Below are 18098 nucleotides of genomic sequence, written 5' to 3'. Positions count from 1 at the left end.
CATGCCCACGGAGCTTTGTATAAAGAAAGAGGACTACTGAATTCAGAAGGCAAAGAAATCAAGTACGCAGCTGAAATCCTACAACTATTGGAAGCAGTGTGGGAGCCGAAAGAAGTCGGTATCATACATTGTCGAGCGCATCTGAGAGGAGATGGTGATGTAACCAAGGGAAATCGGATGGCAGATAGTGCAGCTAAGCGTGCTGCTGAATCAGGAAGACAGGAGTATGTAGGGCATATAGCTGCTCTTATACCAACTCCACTGTCCCAATGGACTCCAGTTTATACAGCTCAAGAAGAGGAGTGGTTAAAGACTGAACCGGGAAAGTATCTGGAGAACAAGTGGTATCAGCTAGAAGATGGAAGAATAGTTATACCAGCATCGCTAGCGGTAGAAATTGTCCAAAATTATCACAACGGGACACATTCTGGGAGAGACAGTACTGAAGAATCTCTTAGAAAACATTTCTACATACCAAGATTGTCCAACTTGACTCAGGCCATTGTACGCAGATGTGTAACGTGTGCTAAGAATAATGCAAGACAAGGACCAGTAAAGCCACCAGGAGTTCAGTTTATGGGGGGACTCCCCATGTCCGATCTACAAATAGACTTTACAGTGATGCCTAAGTCGGGTGGACATCGTTACCTGCTGGTAATTGTGTGCACCTATTCAGGCTGGGTAGAAGCATGTCCTACTCGTACAGAGAAAGCAGGAGAAGTTGTGAGATTCCTGCTACGAGAAATAATACCCCGATATGGACTACCCTGTTCTATAGGATCGGACAATGGTCCAGCTTTTGTTCATCAGTGCCTACAACAACTGACTCATATGCTTGGTATAAAGTGGAGGCTTCATACTGCATATAGACCCCAGAGTTCTGGTAAGGTAGAGAGAATGAATAGAACTATAAAGAACCAGTTGGCTAAAATGTGTCAGGAAACCCAACTTAAGTGGAACGTTCTCTTACCTATAGCCTTATTGCGAATCCGCAGTACCCCTACCAGAAGGATGGGCCTCTCTCCTTTTGAAATCATGTATGGGCGACCACCTCCCGTACTTGGTAACTTAAGGGGGGACTTGAGTCAGTTGGGAGAAGGAATTACTCGGCAGCAGGTTGTAGAGTTGGGTAAGACTATGGAGGAGGTACAGAAATGGGTACAAGATAGATTACCTGTGAATATTTATCCCCCTGTTCATAGTTATCATCCAGGAGATCAAGTGTGGATTAAAGAGTGGAATAATGTACCGTTAGGGCCCAAGTGGAGAGGTCCTTATGTTGTCCTTTTGTCTACCCCTACAGCAATAAAAGTAGCAGAAGTGACTCCGTGGATACATCACTCCAGGGTTAAACCAGCAGCAGTCGATTCTTGGCAAGTTACAGCAGATCCAGAGAATCCCTGCAAGATCCGGTTAAAACGCACTACTCAGTCGGAGTAACGAGGAATTATTGTGGATTACAAATTTTATTGTTACAGGTGTGAGTGAGAAGGCCATAATAAAGCCTGTCCGCTTACCATCACATAGTGTATAAGCCAGGAAAGTCTCGAAGGGACACCTGTGAAGATGAGCAGAACTCCATTCCCTGCAGCCCCTCACATCCTGGAAGCTGAGGCGCCATCGCACGGACGAAGACTGAGGATGACGGCGAAAGATGTGCTTTTGATAGTGTTTATTTATATGTGTTTTTATATTCAGGAAGGTAGAGGTACCGACATTCCTAGCTGTGAGGTATGCATTAAGACTACGAGAACAGGTAACCATATATCCCAAACCCAAATTTGGCATTCACAATACGAGTGTAAAGGAGATGTATCGAGATGTAGATACTTAAATATAGATTATAGTGTGTGCCATTTAAGAGTAGGAGAACCTAAGTGCTTCAGTCCGGAGTATCAGCCTCGTACAATCTGGTTGACTCTCAGGAATGGAGATCCTCAGGGGACCCTAATTAATAAAACGGTGTTAGAATCCGTACATTCTTCGGGTGTTCTGCTATTTGATGCGTGTAAAGCGATATCGAGTGGTAGAAAGCCGTGGAATGTATGTGGGGATCTTAGATGGGAGAGGACGTATGGGTCTAACGATAAATATATTTGTCCCAGTAGCAAAAATAAATATGTAAGTCCTAGATGCCCAAATAAAGACTATAACTTTTGTCCATATTGGTCTTGTGTGGGGTGGGCAACTTGGGGACAGACAGTAGACAAAGACATGATAGTGACTAAGTTGCCGACTAGCCCTTATTGTAAGTCTATGGAATGCAACCCAGTCCATATACTCATTAATAACCCCGACAAGTTCTTAGATAAGTATGGAAATTTATTTGGGTTTCAAATATACGGGACGGGTTTAGATCCTGGGACATTATTGTTTATAGGAATAGAGACTGATACGGTATCCTCCCAGACTCATCAAGTATACCATTCCTTTTACGAAGAGATGAGTATAGATAATAAGATCCCCCATAATGCTAAAAACCTGTTCATCGATTTAGCTGAAAGTATTGCCGGTAGTCTTAATGTTACCAACTGCTATGTGTGTGGAGGTACTAACATGGGAGACCAATGGCCTTGGGAAGCAAAGGAGGTAATGTCCGGTTCTGAGGCAGTTGACCAATTAATATCTACACAAGCCGATTATCATATGAGTGTTAGAGGTAAATCTGAGTGGAGATTAAAGACCTCCATCATAGGTTATGTTTGCATAGCAAGGAAAGGAATAATGTATAATACTTCTGTAGGAGAATTAACTTGTCTAGGGCAAAAAGCTTATGATGATGATACAAAGAATACAACTTGGTGGTCGGCTTCAAATGTCTCAGAACCATCTAACCCGTTTGCTAGATATGCCAATTTAAAGGATGTGTGGTTTGATCTATCCATCACATCTACTTGGAGAGCCCCAGCAAATTTGTACTGGATCTGTGGTAAGAAAGCCTATTCGGAGCTGCCACAGGACTGGGAAGGGGCATGTGTGTTGGGTATGCTCAAACCATCCTTCTTCTTGTTACCGATTGAAACAGGTGAGACTTTAGGTGTTAAAGTGTATGATGTGAATCATAGGAAGAAAAGGGGACCCATAGAGATAGGCGCCTGGGAAGATGATGAATGGCCTCCCCAGCGTATCATAGATTATTATGGGCCAGCCACGTGGGCTGAGGATGGTACCTTTGGTTACAGAACCCCTATTTATATGCTCAACCGTATTATAAGATTACAGGCGGTGGTTGAGATTATCACAAATGAGACATCACAAGCGCTCAATCTTCTAGCGAAGCATAACACCAGGATGAGGACCGCAGTCTACCAAAATAGATTAGCCTTGGATTACCTTTTGGCAGTAGAGGGAGGTGTATGTGGGAAGTTTAACCTGAGCAATTGCTGTCTTCAAATAGATGACGAAGGGCAAGCAATAGCTGAGCTTACTAGCCATATGGTTAAACTAGCGCATGTGCCTACTCAGGTATGGAAAGGGTACAATCCAAGTAGTTGGTTTGGTAGCTGGTATGAGTGGTTTGGAGGGCTTAAGGCAGTGGTAGGTGGAGTCCTACTGATTTTACTGTTGTGTCTACTCCTACCGTGTCTTATACCCTTAGTAGTTAGGTCTGTGCAAAGCCTGATAGGAAGTATAGCAGAGAGGAAGGCTGCTGCACAGATAATGGCGATATATAAGTATAAGGCTCTAGATCAGGGAGAACCAATGCAAGAAGATGAATGTTGAAGATTCACATCATAAGATAAGTCTGGTCTGGTTCAAGGTAACTTGCGGTGTAAGCAAACCAAGGTTAAGTGATGCCTCAAGTAATTGTGAAATATCAGAGGCATCAAAGGGGGGAATGTGATGTAATTCCAGTAAAATACAAGTTTAGCAGGCTAAGATTGCCACAAGGCATATGTATGTATATGTGTTTGTAGTATCAGTTAGTTAATAACACGTAGCTAAGATACTGTCATCACTGTACTGACCAGGTGCAGGAATGTAAGAACTGGAATTACGCGTCCCTCTCCTTTGTATCAGATGAGCCACGTGGTTAGACCGGATGGATGAGTTTAGACTCTATTCATTAAATAGGTTAAGGGTATGTGTGGGTGTAGTTAATTGTGGGAGGAGCTACAGTGCTATATAAGGAATGTACTCTATGTATTCAGTACTCAGACTTTGCTGTATTTTGGTGACGCTAGTCCCTCTGAGTCCCGATCGGTGATCCAATAAAGAATCTCTTCCTTCCTGAAGAAACCTGTGTCCATCTCTCTGTGCTTGGCTTCCGTCAGTTTCTCCGGTATCAATACACTCACACATGTAACATTACTGTGAATTGTATTGTGTGGAGCTCTGTGATACACTCATTTTTTATTTTTTTTTATTCTTTATTTTTGTAGTGCATAAGCTTAGTACAATCGCTTGTGAGGTTCCCCAAAGGTAATCCTCCAGTGCGTTATAAAACATTTAAACATAGAGGTACAGGGTTGATCTTGCAAATTTTTATAAGATTGAGATATGCGTTATACGGTATCGATTGTCGTTCCTTAAGCATTTTTATAACATGAAATAAAATAAAATAACGTTGTTGAAACTGTCTGCTCATAGAATAAAATGAAGATGTTGTGTCCAGTGTAATGGTAACTATACTAGCACACCAGAGGAGGTGATTCCGTTTTGGAAGTCGCTTAATTTAATTATGTGTTTATATTCAAACTTAAACATAACTTTTAGTACAGGCTAGGTTAGTCTTGAGGTGTATATCATTGTAAAGGTAAGGTAGACATATAAGTCAGCTGGTGTACGCTGGACTATTAACAGCCAATGATTCTGGTTCTGAGTATGACAATGACACTCCGTGTGTGTTATACTTATTAACGACAGTGTTAGTCGGTCTGACGGCAGTAGATGTGTACATTCTAGGCTACAGTGGTGGCTTTTGAGGCTTAGCACGCATGTAGTTGAGCGCTCTGTTATATTGTATCAACCCCTGGGGTCGAGCCAACTGCATTTAAGGTAGGTAGATAATGTTCGCAGGAGGCAGAGGTTTTTTTTTTTTTTTTTTTTTGTGAATCTCTTTTTATTGAAGGTGGGGGTGAGAAAGGGAAATAGTGGAAGGCGCGCAGGCCTCCATGCATAGCTTTTGCAATAGTATATTACGTTTAACATGTCAAACATTTTAAGGATAGTTTAGAGCAGTATATAACAGTATGAAGCATAGCATGGCTCAGATACTCAGACATAATGAAAAATATATAACGTGAGAAATTACCCAGCAGGTGAGTATGCCTTAGAATCGATGACATTGCTTTTAAACTAGAAACTTCATAGGGATATATATCTTAGTTCCCAACTAACACCTGGTGTAAGGGACATCTTCCAGTCCTCTGTGTGGTTTTTGATCAAGTTAACAAGTTAAGGAAGTCAGGAGTAGTACACATAGAACACTGTGAGTGAGCGTAGAATAACCAGGTCAAATTATACAAGTCCTCTACCAATGTGTTCGAGGAGCAGTATCATATCTTGAGTGTGAGCCTCTAGGCTTGCGGGCCCAGAGTAGTGGTGTGTGAAGTGTCCGTATGTGTCGTCTGTGCTACTGGAGTGATCCAAGAAGGGTGCAAGCTTGGTAAGTCAGAGGATACGTGTTCAGTTAAACTTGTCGGACCCGAGAATCACAGTAAGGTATTGTGTCCTGGGTTCGGCTCGTCTTCTTTCGCGTATCTGTGGGCTGTTGTGTATATGGGATTGTAGTGACTGATGGTGTCTTTCTAAAGACTAATTTACATGTTAACCATTTCCTGGTTCTGAGGGTCAGGGATAAGTTGGGCTTGTATCTCCCCTATGTCTAACTGCGGGCGTCGTAGAATCCATATGGAGGGTGATTCATGTGGAGGAGCAGTGTGTCGGGGATCATGAAGCTTTATGTGTATCGCGTGTCAGTTCTATTTGTGTATTCCCAGTAATCCTGGTGATCTACAGTTGATATCCCTGCTCACAGGAGGTAGAGTGTGGGCATCAGGTTATGGCGTTGGTGTTTGCGTTAAATTCAGTATGAACACGATGCACTATGTGTGTTGAATGTGGTCTCCTCGGGCTCTCCCCGTATCTCCCCGCTCCTGCACTCCGGACCCCAACCAACAATGTGCAGCAAGAATGGGCAGGAAAGTATGGGAGGGAAGGGTTGAAATTTGTGTAGCGATCTGTGCTATGTGGATCCTGTCCCCACCGGCACTCCCCCAGCACTCCCAGCGGCATCCCCATTTCGCCGATATTGGGATATGTATAAAAACCATGGTAGCCACATCTCCGCATGTTTGTTACTCCGGTCTGTCAGGGAAGCGTATGTCGCTTCGGCCTCTTGTATTTCCTCTACCCTACGGATCCATTCCGTCTTTGTTGGAGTTGTCGTTGTCTTCCAGTGTACCGGTATAGTAGCTTTGGCTGCATTTAAGAGATGACGAAGTATCGATTTCTTGTACAGTGAGATTGGTTGCGGTGAAACGTGGAGAAGGGCCAATTCAGCGCTCCAGTCCGGGATGTCCCCTAGGATGATCGTCAACACGTCCCTGATCATGTTCCAGAATGTGGTTATGGCGTTGCACGACCACCATATATGTAGCAGGGTACCTCTGTCTGCTTGGCATCTCCAGCATGTGGGTGGTACTGATGGGAATATCCTGTGTAACAGAGTTGGCGTTCTGTACCAAAAAGAGAGCACTTTATAATTCATCTCTTGATAGTGCGAGCTCATAGAGCTCTTTTGTTGCCAGATCAGGGCTTTATCCCATTGCGAGGTGGTGAAAGTTGTCCCCAGTTGCTCCTCCCAACGTCGTTTAAACGTATTGGCAGTGTTTGCGCCAGCTGTTATGAGGTGTTGATAGAGTATTGAGATTGCATGTTCAAGGGTGCTGTTTCGGTCGCAGAGGTCCTCGAACCACGTAAGGTTTCTGTGCATGCGGTCTTTGTGGGGTATTGAGTCATGGTAGTGTTTCAATTGCAGGTAACGCAAGACGGTGAGGGGAGTTCTGGGTTCACCTTCCAGGAGCGAATCCAGAGTACGTAACCCACCATCTCTCAGTACCTTATGTATGGGGACAAAGGTCCCGGGACCAGTGGTGGGCCATGTGTTAGCGGGAATTCCGCCACCCATAGCTTTGTTATGTGAAAGGGGGATCATTGGACTCGGTGTGGGTGATATGTGGTTCTGATCCCTCATTGAAATCCAGCTGTGTATCGTCTGTAGGATCGTCCCCTCCTTCTGGTGTTGTGAGACGCAAGTTCTATCACCGCCCCATATCTTCGCTTCTAGTGTAGGGCCAATAAGGCCTCTATCGAGCTCCACCCATTGCTTCCGTGGAGGCTCCGAGTGCCAGTCCAGGATGCGCTGTAGTACCGTAGCTTGGTAGTATTTTTTGAAATCTGGCAACGCCAAGCCCCCATGGCCCCTCGGCCGGCATAAGATGTCAAAGCGAAGTCTCGAACGTTCGCCACGCCAGACATATTTGATGACAGCTGACTTTAAAGGTGAGAAGAAGCTTGCTGGTAGAGTGATGGGTATGGTCTGCATGAGGTATAGGAGTCTCGGGAGAATATTCATTTTTAGAACTGCTATCCTCCCGTGCCAGGTGACGTGTGGGTAGGACCATTTAGTCAAGTCGTCCAGGACCTTCTTAAGTAACGGCTGGTGGTTATATTTATATATATCGGCCGGGTCTGTGGGCATCCAGATGCCAAGGTACTTCATCTTGTCCTTACACCAATGAAATGCGAATTGCGAGCTCAGGGATGAGTATTCTGATGCGGTTAGTGTGATATTCAAGGCTTCGCATTTCGAAAGGTTCAGTTTAAATCCGGAGATCTTCCCATATTGATCAATTTCAGATAGGAGACAAGGTATAGTGATCCTGGGGTTGCGTATAAAGAAGAGTAAATCATCCGCGTATGCGGCTACTTTGTGGTCCGCACCTCGCCAGTTGTATCCCTGAATATCCGGGTTCAGTCGGATCGCCTGCAGGAGTGGTTCGAGGGATATTGCGAACAGCAGGGGCGAGAGCGGGCATCCCTGTCGGGTGCCGTTATTGATCATGAAGTCAGTGGTCGTGGCTCCGTTGACCCTAAGTGTGGCGCGTGGTTTATCGTATAGTGCGGAGATCCACGTGAGGAGTTTCTGTCCGCAACCCATTTGTCTCAGTGTTGCCATCATAAATGTCCAGTTGACACGGTCGAACGCCTTTTCTGCGTCCGTGGAGAGTAACATCAGGCGTGTGTTCGTCCGTCTTGCATGGTGCTGGATTGAGAAGAGTCGGAGGGTACTGTCTCTAGCTTCTCTTCCGGGTATGAAGCCCGTTTGGTCTGCGTGGATCAGGTCCGGGAGAAGATGTTTCAGCCTGGTCGCCAACACTTTGGTAAACAGTTTAGTGTCCACATTAAGTAAGGATATTGGTCGGTAGCTGCTGCATGACAGCGGGTCTTTTCCCGGTTTCAGTAAAACCGTTATAGTCGCCGTCATGGATTCCGTACCCAGGGTTCCCCCGTCTCCTACCGCAGCAATTGCCTTAGTCAGCCATGGCAATAATGTACTCGAGAATTTTTTATAGTACCCGACCGAGAAGCCATCCGGGCCAGGCGCCCTACCCGTCTTAGACGATTTAAGTGCTGCCGCTAGTTCTTCCACAGTGATCGGCAAGTCAAGGGTCTGGGCCGCATCCTGGGGTATCCTGCTCGTGATCGTATCGGTTAGGTACTTTTGTATTTGTGATCGTCGGAGCGTGTTTTGTTCCTCATCTTCTCCTGGTGGGTGTAGGTTGTATAAAGCCTGGTAAAAAGACCGGAATTCGTCAGCGATTTTCTGTGGTAAAGGGGTCGTTTCCCCTGATGTGAGACGTATTTTGTGTATTTGTCTGTGGGGCGCAGATCCCTTCAGAAGTCTCGCCAGGTACTTACCTCCCTTGTTCGCGTGGACATAGTAAAAGTCCTTCGAGCGTTGCATCGTCCTGAGGTGTCGTTTGGTAATAAGATCTTTGAGGGCACGTCTTTGTTCCATTAATTCGCCATAGATTGTGTCTAATTGGGATCTCTTGTGTTGGCGTTCTAAGTGTGCTATAGAGCGATATAGGTCGGTCATTTCCTGTATTGCTGCTTTCCTCTTTTGCGTGGCGATGCGTATAATTGTGCCGCGAATGACACTCTTGTGGGCTTCCCAAATGGATACTGGGGATGTATCTGGAGTGTCATTTTCCCGGAAGTACTGTTCCAGCTCGTTGTTTATTTGTGTCTTGTTATCCAGGTCCATCAGGAGTGTTTCGTTGAGACGCCAGGTCCACATTGAAGGCCGGAATAGGGGAGACGCCAGTTCGACTCTCACCGGACTATGATCTGACCATGTGGCTGGGTCGATGTCTGCTTTTTGAAGGTGAGAGAGTCCTTCTTGTGTAACAAAGAGGTAGTCAATGCGAGAATAGCGGTCGTGGAGTGGCGAGTAATATGTGTAGTCTTTAGTGGAGGGGTTAAGTGTTCTCCAGCAATCGACTAACCTCAAAGATTCCAGCGCTCGACGTATAGTTCCGATGGTGCGTTGTGAGAGACAACTATGTCCCGTGGATGAGTCTAGTGTTGGGTCTAATGGGGCATTAAAATCACCCCCTACCAGGAGTATCCCATCTGTAAATTCGTCTAGGGCATGTAATGCGTTCCTTAGGAAGGAAGCTTGATTCCTATTGGGAGCATACACTGTCGCTAATGTATAGACTTTATCTGCTATGATGCCTTTTAGGAAGAGGTACCGCCCCAGTGAGTCCTGTTTGCGTTCTAGCTCCCTGAATGATAGCTCGGCAGCTAGGACAATGGCCACTCCAGCTTTGTGGGCTAAGGGGTGGTTGGAGAAGTATGCGTCCGGGTAGTGTTTATTTCGCATCCTCGGTGCAGAACCCTCTCTAAAGTGGGTTTCCTGGAGCATGGCTACCGTGATGTGCTTTTTCTTCAATTCTCTAAGAAGATGTGTCCTGCGTTCAGGGGTGTTCAGGCCTCTGCAATTTTGGGTGAGCACTCGCAGGGGCGTGTCGCGGTAGGCCATAGCGTCTATGGGCACAGCAAGACGTCCCAAGTCGTGGGAATCTGTTAACCCTGTGTCGTGTGGTTCTCGGATCCCCAGCACAGATCAGTACAGGGAGAGTGGGGTGGGGAGTAAGGGGTAGAGAGAGGGGAGAGAAAAGAGAGGGGAAGGGAGGGAGGAGTAGTGAGTGGAGTGCCGGAGCGGGGTTCCACCAGGGTTGGAAGCCTTATCAGAAGGAGTTAAAAGAGGACTATGCTGTGTAAAAAGAGGAGTCCCTCAGAAAGGTGGAGATCCTCGTAGATATCGGGTGTGTCCCGAATCTAAGCCCCCCGTCCTGAGAAGGGGGGGGGATTCTCGTGCCACAACCAGCACCAGTGGGTATTCAACCCGGGACCTGCCCAGAGATCGAGGGGACCCACAGCCTGGTCGTGCAATCCGAGCACGAGTGTAAAATGTGGGTAGCACAGTACAGGCGCTGCCCAAGAGAGACGGCGAATGAGAAGTATAATAAGAAGAGTAGAGTAATCCGCTCTTCCCAGGCCCTCTGTTCTAGTTACCAAGCTTGCAGCAGCTTCGTGTGCGGTTGGTCGTGTGCATAACATATGTTCTTATAGCATTTACATATATATTTGAACTTTGAATATTACAACATGGACAGTAAATAAACCATTTAACATTGCTAACTCCGGTATCATCCCTATTGTCCCTGCCTAGTCCCTAGACGACAGACCATCTTGTGTTTGCATCGAGACATATTCCCCACCCCGATCCACCTCCTCCCCACTACCCAGTAGGCCTTGGAAGTTAGAATCTCCCTATGATAGCGCACAACCCCCCCCCCCCCCGGCCCCTCCGTCGGTCCCTACAGTGGGTCACCGATCTAAATCAGTGTACTTTATTGGGATCAGGCCCCTAGATGATTGAACGTGGGCCATTCGTATCTATGGTATACAGCACCCCCCGGGCGTAGTGGTGTATGGGCTACGCCCCCGCTGTTAGCCGGCTAGACAAAGTGTGTTCCCGTGCTTAGTGTTCCATGACCAATATTTATACAGCGTTGGATATACCCAGCTGTTTTTCGTTCTTTTCTCTGTGTTTATTTATTTATGTATTCATTTTTTTTTTTTTTTTTTTTTTTTTAATATTTTTTTAATTATTATTTTATTTTTTTTTTTTATTTATTTATTTAGTTATTTATTTAATTGGATTTAATTTAATTTAATTCCCCCCCCCCCTTCTGTTTTCCTTTATTAAATTATTAGTGTCATTATTTACCCCTCATTCCCCTCCTCTCTCTGTTATTAATTAATCAATTATAGTATAGTTCCCCGTTTCCCCCTCCCCTTATCATTCCCCCCCATACTTTACTGTCTATTTGCTTTTAGGTCATAAAGGGAATTACGGGTAAGTAACACAATGTCCAATAACGGTTGGTGCTGATTGCCGGTTGTCCGGCCATGTTAGGTACTATGGAGAAGAGTAAAGGGGGTCGGCCGACATTCGTGCTACTTTGCATCGTCAGATCTCCCTCTACCTCTGTGCCCGGAACCTCTCAACTATTTCCCGTGGGCTCATTTTACTGCGGAAAAAAACATTTTGAGCTCGTGTCTATACTTAAACTGAGAGCATTTAAATATTAATAGCCATGTGTTAGAGGCCGCCTTCACAGGTTCACAATGCAGCGTTCAGGTTTAAGGCCCAAAAGTCAAGGAGGAGTCAGGCAGCGAGAACCCAGATATCTGCCCCCACAGACCCCCATCATCCCCCGCCCAACAAAAACGGGTATGGCCCCACCCGGGGAAAGACAGGTTGTGCACCGCAGGGGGGAAGGGAGAGTCTCGTGTTATTTGTGTAAGGAACCCATGTGTGTGCCCCCAGACCCGTGGGCCCCCCACCCAAATCCCACTGTCGGGTTTAGACATCGTACCTGGCGGACTTCCGTGTGCTTCTGTTATGCATTGTCCCGGACAGGGGTGGTCAGGGTGCCCCGGTGGGAACCAGGGGCGGATAGTCACCAAAAGTGCCAGCGTAGTAGTTGGAGCAGAGGGGTCCCTCAGGTGGATCAGGTATCTCCGCTATTTGTGTGGTGTTGGTCGTCGTCGTGGGTGTGCAGGGGCCTCTATTCCTCCGGCAGGGTCGGGTCTCTGCGTCTCTCTGCCGACTGGGCCGGCGGGGGTCCTGTTCCCCTGCGGCTTGCGCCTCTCTGCGATCTCGGAGGTATGGTTGGTGGTCCCAAAACCCAGTTGGGCACTGTCAGTGGCGGAAGGTTCAGTGCGGCCATGAAACCCGGTATTTCTTCGGGCCATCTAAGTGGCAGCCAGCTATTGTTATGTCGGGCCATGAGGGCGAACGGGAACCCCCATTTGTAGGCGATATTTCGATCTCTCAAAGCGGCAGTCACTGGGCGGAGTGCTCGACGAGCTTCCAACATTATAGGGGATAGGTCATTATATAAGGCGACCTGTGCTCCCCTGAAGGGCCAGGTCGGCCTGTCGCGTGCTTTTCTCATTATGGCATCCTTCACAGGAAAAGAATGTAGACAACAGACAAGGTCTCTAGGTCCGTCTTCCAGAGCTCGGGGTCGCAGCGTTCGGTGGGCCCTCTCAAATTCAATGGGCCTTGGGGTAGGTGATTGAAGTATGGATTGGAAGAGCTCTGTCAGAGTCTCCTCCACGTTTTCCGCATTCTCCGCCTCCGGTATTCCGCGGATGCGGATATTGCACCTCCTGCCCCTATTGTCGACATCTTCAAGGTGCCGTCTCATGGCCAGTATGATTCCGCCCTGGCGTGCCACCGCGGTGTCCGCTGATGTAAGGCGCGCGGTGAGGGCCGTATTTGCCTCCTCCAGGGCAGTGATGCGGCCTGCGTGCGAGGTGACCTCAGAGCGGATTCCCGCCAGCTCAGTTTTCATTGTATCCTGGATGGAGGTTATGAGTATGTGCAGGTCGGTTTTTGTGACCATCGAGGCTGCTAGATTTCGTAGCTCACCCTCTATGCGTTCGAGGGTCGGGTTGCTGGACTCCGCCGGCGACACCGGCGCCATTTTGGGGCTTCCCGGTTCCCCGCTCGTACCGGATTGCGGCTGCAGGTAGTCGTCCAGATGCCTTTGTTGCGTATTCCTCGGGGTCTGGGGATGTTCCGGGCGTTTTGTACGACCCATTTGGCTCAGGTATGCGCTGTAATTAGCTTTTTAAAGGGCTGCTGGAGCGGAGCTCTTCTTTCACGCGGCCATCTTGGTCAGCGTCCAGACCACGCCCCCCGCAGGAGGCAGAGGTGGGATACTAGTGAGGGTTGTCCTGCAAATAATTTATAGCCAGTGGGTGTGACACCCCGTGTCTGTTGCTGGTCAGTGAGGCGCAGAGAGTTTACCCGATAGCTAAGCTTGCTACTGGCGTCTCATGTCGGGACTGAGGCTCAGCAGCTTTTTGTGTAGCGCAGTGCTGAGCTGGGGCGCACAATGTGTGAACATACTAGGTCTATACGATATTCTCTAAGAGTAATTTTACGTAAAACACAATAAAGGAGTATGTTGCAATTAAGAGATATGTGTGTTAGTACATCAAGTTAAGCAGGGGTAGGAATCTGTATATCATCAGGCTAGTTGCAGTTAACAGTTCAGACTCGAAAGGACCTGTGTCCCGTGCGTGCCGTGGGCATCTGTATGGACTGCTCAGCTGCTGTCCTTTAGTGGGGAGCTGCAGGTGTACAGGTGTCTGTCTCCATTCAAGTTAAAGTTTTAACAATAGGTAGGTTGTAACAGTAACCAACAAGCAATAGGGGTAATAGGGGTTAGGCATGTCATCAACGTTTGACATTAGGCATGGCATCAACATTTGGAAGCGTTAAACACAGTTCAGTCAGGTATTAGTAAGCTGTGTGTTGACTGTCCCGACCACGTCTTGGTGACACTTGAAGGGCGGTTGACAGCATGTTTGGTGTAAATGTTCTTGTCGCCTTGACAGGTATCCCGTGTGGTCGCCCGTCGCAGTTCAAGTGGTAACAGTAACGTATGGGTCGGGTGTGAGGCCTTGTGGGATGAACAGGACAGTTCTGGTCGGGTCCCATCTGTGCTGCGGGGATACTGGGCTCCTCCGGCCTTTTGGGTTGAGGGAGTCCACAGTTAGGCCTAATGATTGTAAAAGTGGTGCCGCGTCACATAAGTCCCGTACCTGATGCGAGTTAGGTCCCTATTGGACTGTTAGGGTGTGGGATGGTCGCCAGCGGTAACTGAGGCCCTTTTGGCGGAGGAGGATGGTGAGTGGCTGGACGGACCGTCTCCAAGCCAAGGTGCCGTTGGAGAGGTCGGCGTAGAAACTCAGTGCCTTGCCATTAAATTGTAGGGGCGTCCTGCCCCGCAGGGCGACCAGTACAGCCGTTTTGTCAGTTCCGTTCTGGAAAGCAACTATGGCGTCCCTGGTGGTCCCAGTGGGTGCCTTTGGAGATTTGGGGATCCTGAAGAGGTAATCTGGGTGAATGTGATCTGCTTGTGCGGGTGGCAGTATCATCGCGAGCAGGCCTGTGGTAGCTCTGCATCTGTGGTTTCCTCTGGGAGACCCCTAATTTTCAGGTTGTTACGCCGCCTGGCACCTTCGTTCTCGGCCATGTGGTGTTCGTGGGAGCGTTGCTGTAGTTGTAGCTCCTGCACAGTACGTTTGAGTTCCCCTATGTCCCTGGTGTTTGTTTCGGTTTGGTTCTCCATTGCATTTAGGCGGGTTGTTACCCCATTTAGGTCTCCCCTCAGTGCAGTGATGTCCTTATGGATGTCGTCATGGTGGTCAGCTAGTATTTGCTTAAGGATCGCCACTGTCACAGGTGTGGAGTCCGGTGTGGCGTTGGTCGGTGGTGAGGGCTGTCCTGCCATGTGGGCTGGTAAGTATTCCTCACCTGAGAGGTCGTCGGAGAAGTCCGAGCATCCCCCGTGGAGTGCCGCAATGTTGGCTTTGTTTGCGCCTCGGGCCTGCCTCCACATGTCTCCTATGGTGAGTCCCGGGTTGTTTTTCCCCGGGTTTTTTTTGTTTGTTTTGCGTCCCATGTTGTTAGGGTGTAGGCTGGGGGCTTCTGCCGTGGTTTAGTTGCCGTTTGTATGGGTATTTTTCGGGTTTTTCTTGTTTGGGCCTCGGAGCTCCAGAGTTTTGCGACCGCTTGTCTCGGCTGTCAACATATGCATCTCTGTGATACACTCATACATTTAACATTACCGTGAATTGTATTGTGTGGAGCTCTGTGATACACGCATACATGTAACATTATTGTGAATTGTATTGTGTGGAGCTCTGTGATACACGCATACATGTAACATTACTGTGAATTGTATTGTGTGGAGCTCTGTGATACACTCACACATGTAACATTACTGTAGCTAGAGGATAGGATTTGTGTTTTAATACAGTGATTTTCTTGTTCAGAACACTTGTCACATGTCTTCCCAGCGGCTTATTGAGGGTAAGATTATTCCCTAAGGGGCCTCAGTGCGCGGAGAAAATTCCACAGTGAGGAATATTCTATCTCCATAGCCGATCTAAAACTGAGCAGAAATTAGCCTTGTCACGGTGATTCTCCAGCAGTTTGCTTGGGGTGTGTGTGTTTATCAAAATGTTTTATTAAGAATTGATGGCTTTGATTTGCCCTTAACATATCTGTTTCTTGAAACCTGCCTTTCTGTTGACTCTGGAAGAACCTGCATCCCCATTCATTATACTCTGTGCCAACATTTAAAGTGTTTCCAGTTTGTCCCAGCCAGTTTCCACTCCTTTTGTCAAGAAAAACTCTGATGGCGGTTACCTGCACAAAGCACAATTAGTCATCTAAATTTTGGTTAAGGAAGCTTGCGTGGTGGGTGTGACGGACCGCCTGGCACCCCAACCGGGTGCCTCCGTCAATCGATGCTCCTAGTGCTCACCGAGGACTCCAAGCACTCCACCAGACACTATAAGCACAGTAGACCCCACAAACTGCCACAGTTTGGCTGGGGTCTCGCCGTCCTCCACCCACCTTGAACCCAAGACCAGGAACCAGCTTCCAGTGGGTGAACCTCTCCTGGGTGAATCCCCAGAGTGAATATAGCTGTCCCCTCTACACATGAGACTAGGCTCTATGTTGAGGGTGAAGAGGAACTGATTTTAATGGTGCCACACTTGGCCTTATAGGAAAATCCCCATGCAAGGGGTATGCCCACATGGACCTGATGGTAGACTGATTTACAACATCACAGACCAACAACAATAAGGTTACAAGGCACAACACTCCCACACACAGCACACAATCCCTCCTCTCTGCGCTCATGCGAACAAGATGGCTGCCACCTTGTGTTTGTCCGTAGGAATTGCGGACACCCAGACGAACAATTAGAACACGTCAATGAGAACGTTCCAAGTTGTTAATAGATGTTAACAAGCTTCAGGGTGGTCTCTGGTTCGTGCGGTTGTTCGAGAGTTAGAAATGTAGTCATACAAGTCCAAAAAGGCACAAACAGTATCTTTAACCAAAGTCTATTACAGGGGCCATAGTCACAGGGCAGGAGGCTGGCAAACAGGCTCCTCCAAAAGCAGTGGCGAGGTTACTTTCGCCACAGTTGGGTGCTGCCATTCCTGTGAATTGTATTGTGTGGAGCTCTGTGATACACTCATACATGTAACATTACCGTGAATTGTATTGTGTGGAGCTCTGTGATACACTCACACATGTAACATTACCGTGAATTGTATTGTGTGGAGCTCTGTGATACACTCACACATGTAACATTACTGTGAATTGTATTGTGTGGAGCTCTGTGATACACTCACACATGTAACATTACTGTGAATTGTATTGTGTGGAGCTCTGTGATACACTCACACATGTAACATTACTGTGAATTGTATTGTGTGGAGCTCTGTGATACACTCACACATGCAACATTACCGTGAATTGTATTGTGTGGAGCTCTGTGATACACTCACATATGTAACATTACTGTGAATTGTATTTTGTGGAGCTCTGTGATACACTCACATATGTAACATTACTGTGAATTGTATTGTGTGGAGCTCTGTGATACACTCACACATGTAACATTACTGTGAATTGTATTGTGTGGAGCTCTGTGATACACTCACACATGTAACATTACTGTGAATTGTATTGTGTGGAGCTCTGTGATACACTCACACATGCAACATTACCGTGAATTGTATTGTGTGGAGCTCTGTGATACACTCACATATGTAACATTACTGTGAATTGTATTTTGTGAAGCTCTGTGATACACTCACATATGTAACATTACTGTGAATTGTATTGTGTGGAGCTCTGTGATACACTCACATATGTAACATTACTGTGAATTGTATTGTGTGGAGCTCTGTGATACACTCACATATGTAACATTACAGTGAATTGTATTGTGTGGAGCTCTGTGATACACTCACACATGTAACATTACTGTGAATTGTATTGTGTGGAGCTCTGTGATACACTCACACATGCAACATTACCGTGAATTGTATTGTGTGGAGCTCTGTGATACACTCACATATGTAACATTACTGTGAATTGTATTTTGTGGAGCTCTGTGATACACTCACATATGTAACATTACTGTGAATTGTATTTTGTGGAGCTCTGTGATACACTCACATATGTAACATTACTGTGAATTGTATTGTGTGGAGCTCTGTGATACACTCACACATGTAACATTACTGTGAATTGTATTGTGTGGAGCTCTGTGATACACTCACACATGTAACATTACTGTGAATTGTATTGTGTGGAGCTCTGTGATACACTCACACATGTAACATTACTGTGAATTGTATTGTGTGGAGCTCTGTGATACACGCATACATGTAACATTACTGTGAATTGTATTGTGTGGAGCTCTGTGATACACTCACACATGTAACATTACTGTGAATTGTATTGTGTGGAGCTCTGTGATACACTCACACATGTAACATTACTGTGAATTGTATTGTGTGGAGCTCTGTGATACACTCACACATGTAACATTACTGTGAATTGTATTGTGTGGAGCTCTGTGATACACTCACACATTTAACATTACTGTGAATTGTATTGTGTGGAG

This window comes from Pelobates fuscus, chromosome 12 (assembly GCF_036172605.1).
Source record: "Pelobates fuscus isolate aPelFus1 chromosome 12, aPelFus1.pri, whole genome shotgun sequence".
NCBI classification, from domain to species: Eukaryota; Metazoa; Chordata; class Amphibia; order Anura; family Pelobatidae; genus Pelobates; species Pelobates fuscus.
Note: the sequence above shows the minus strand (reverse complement) of the source record.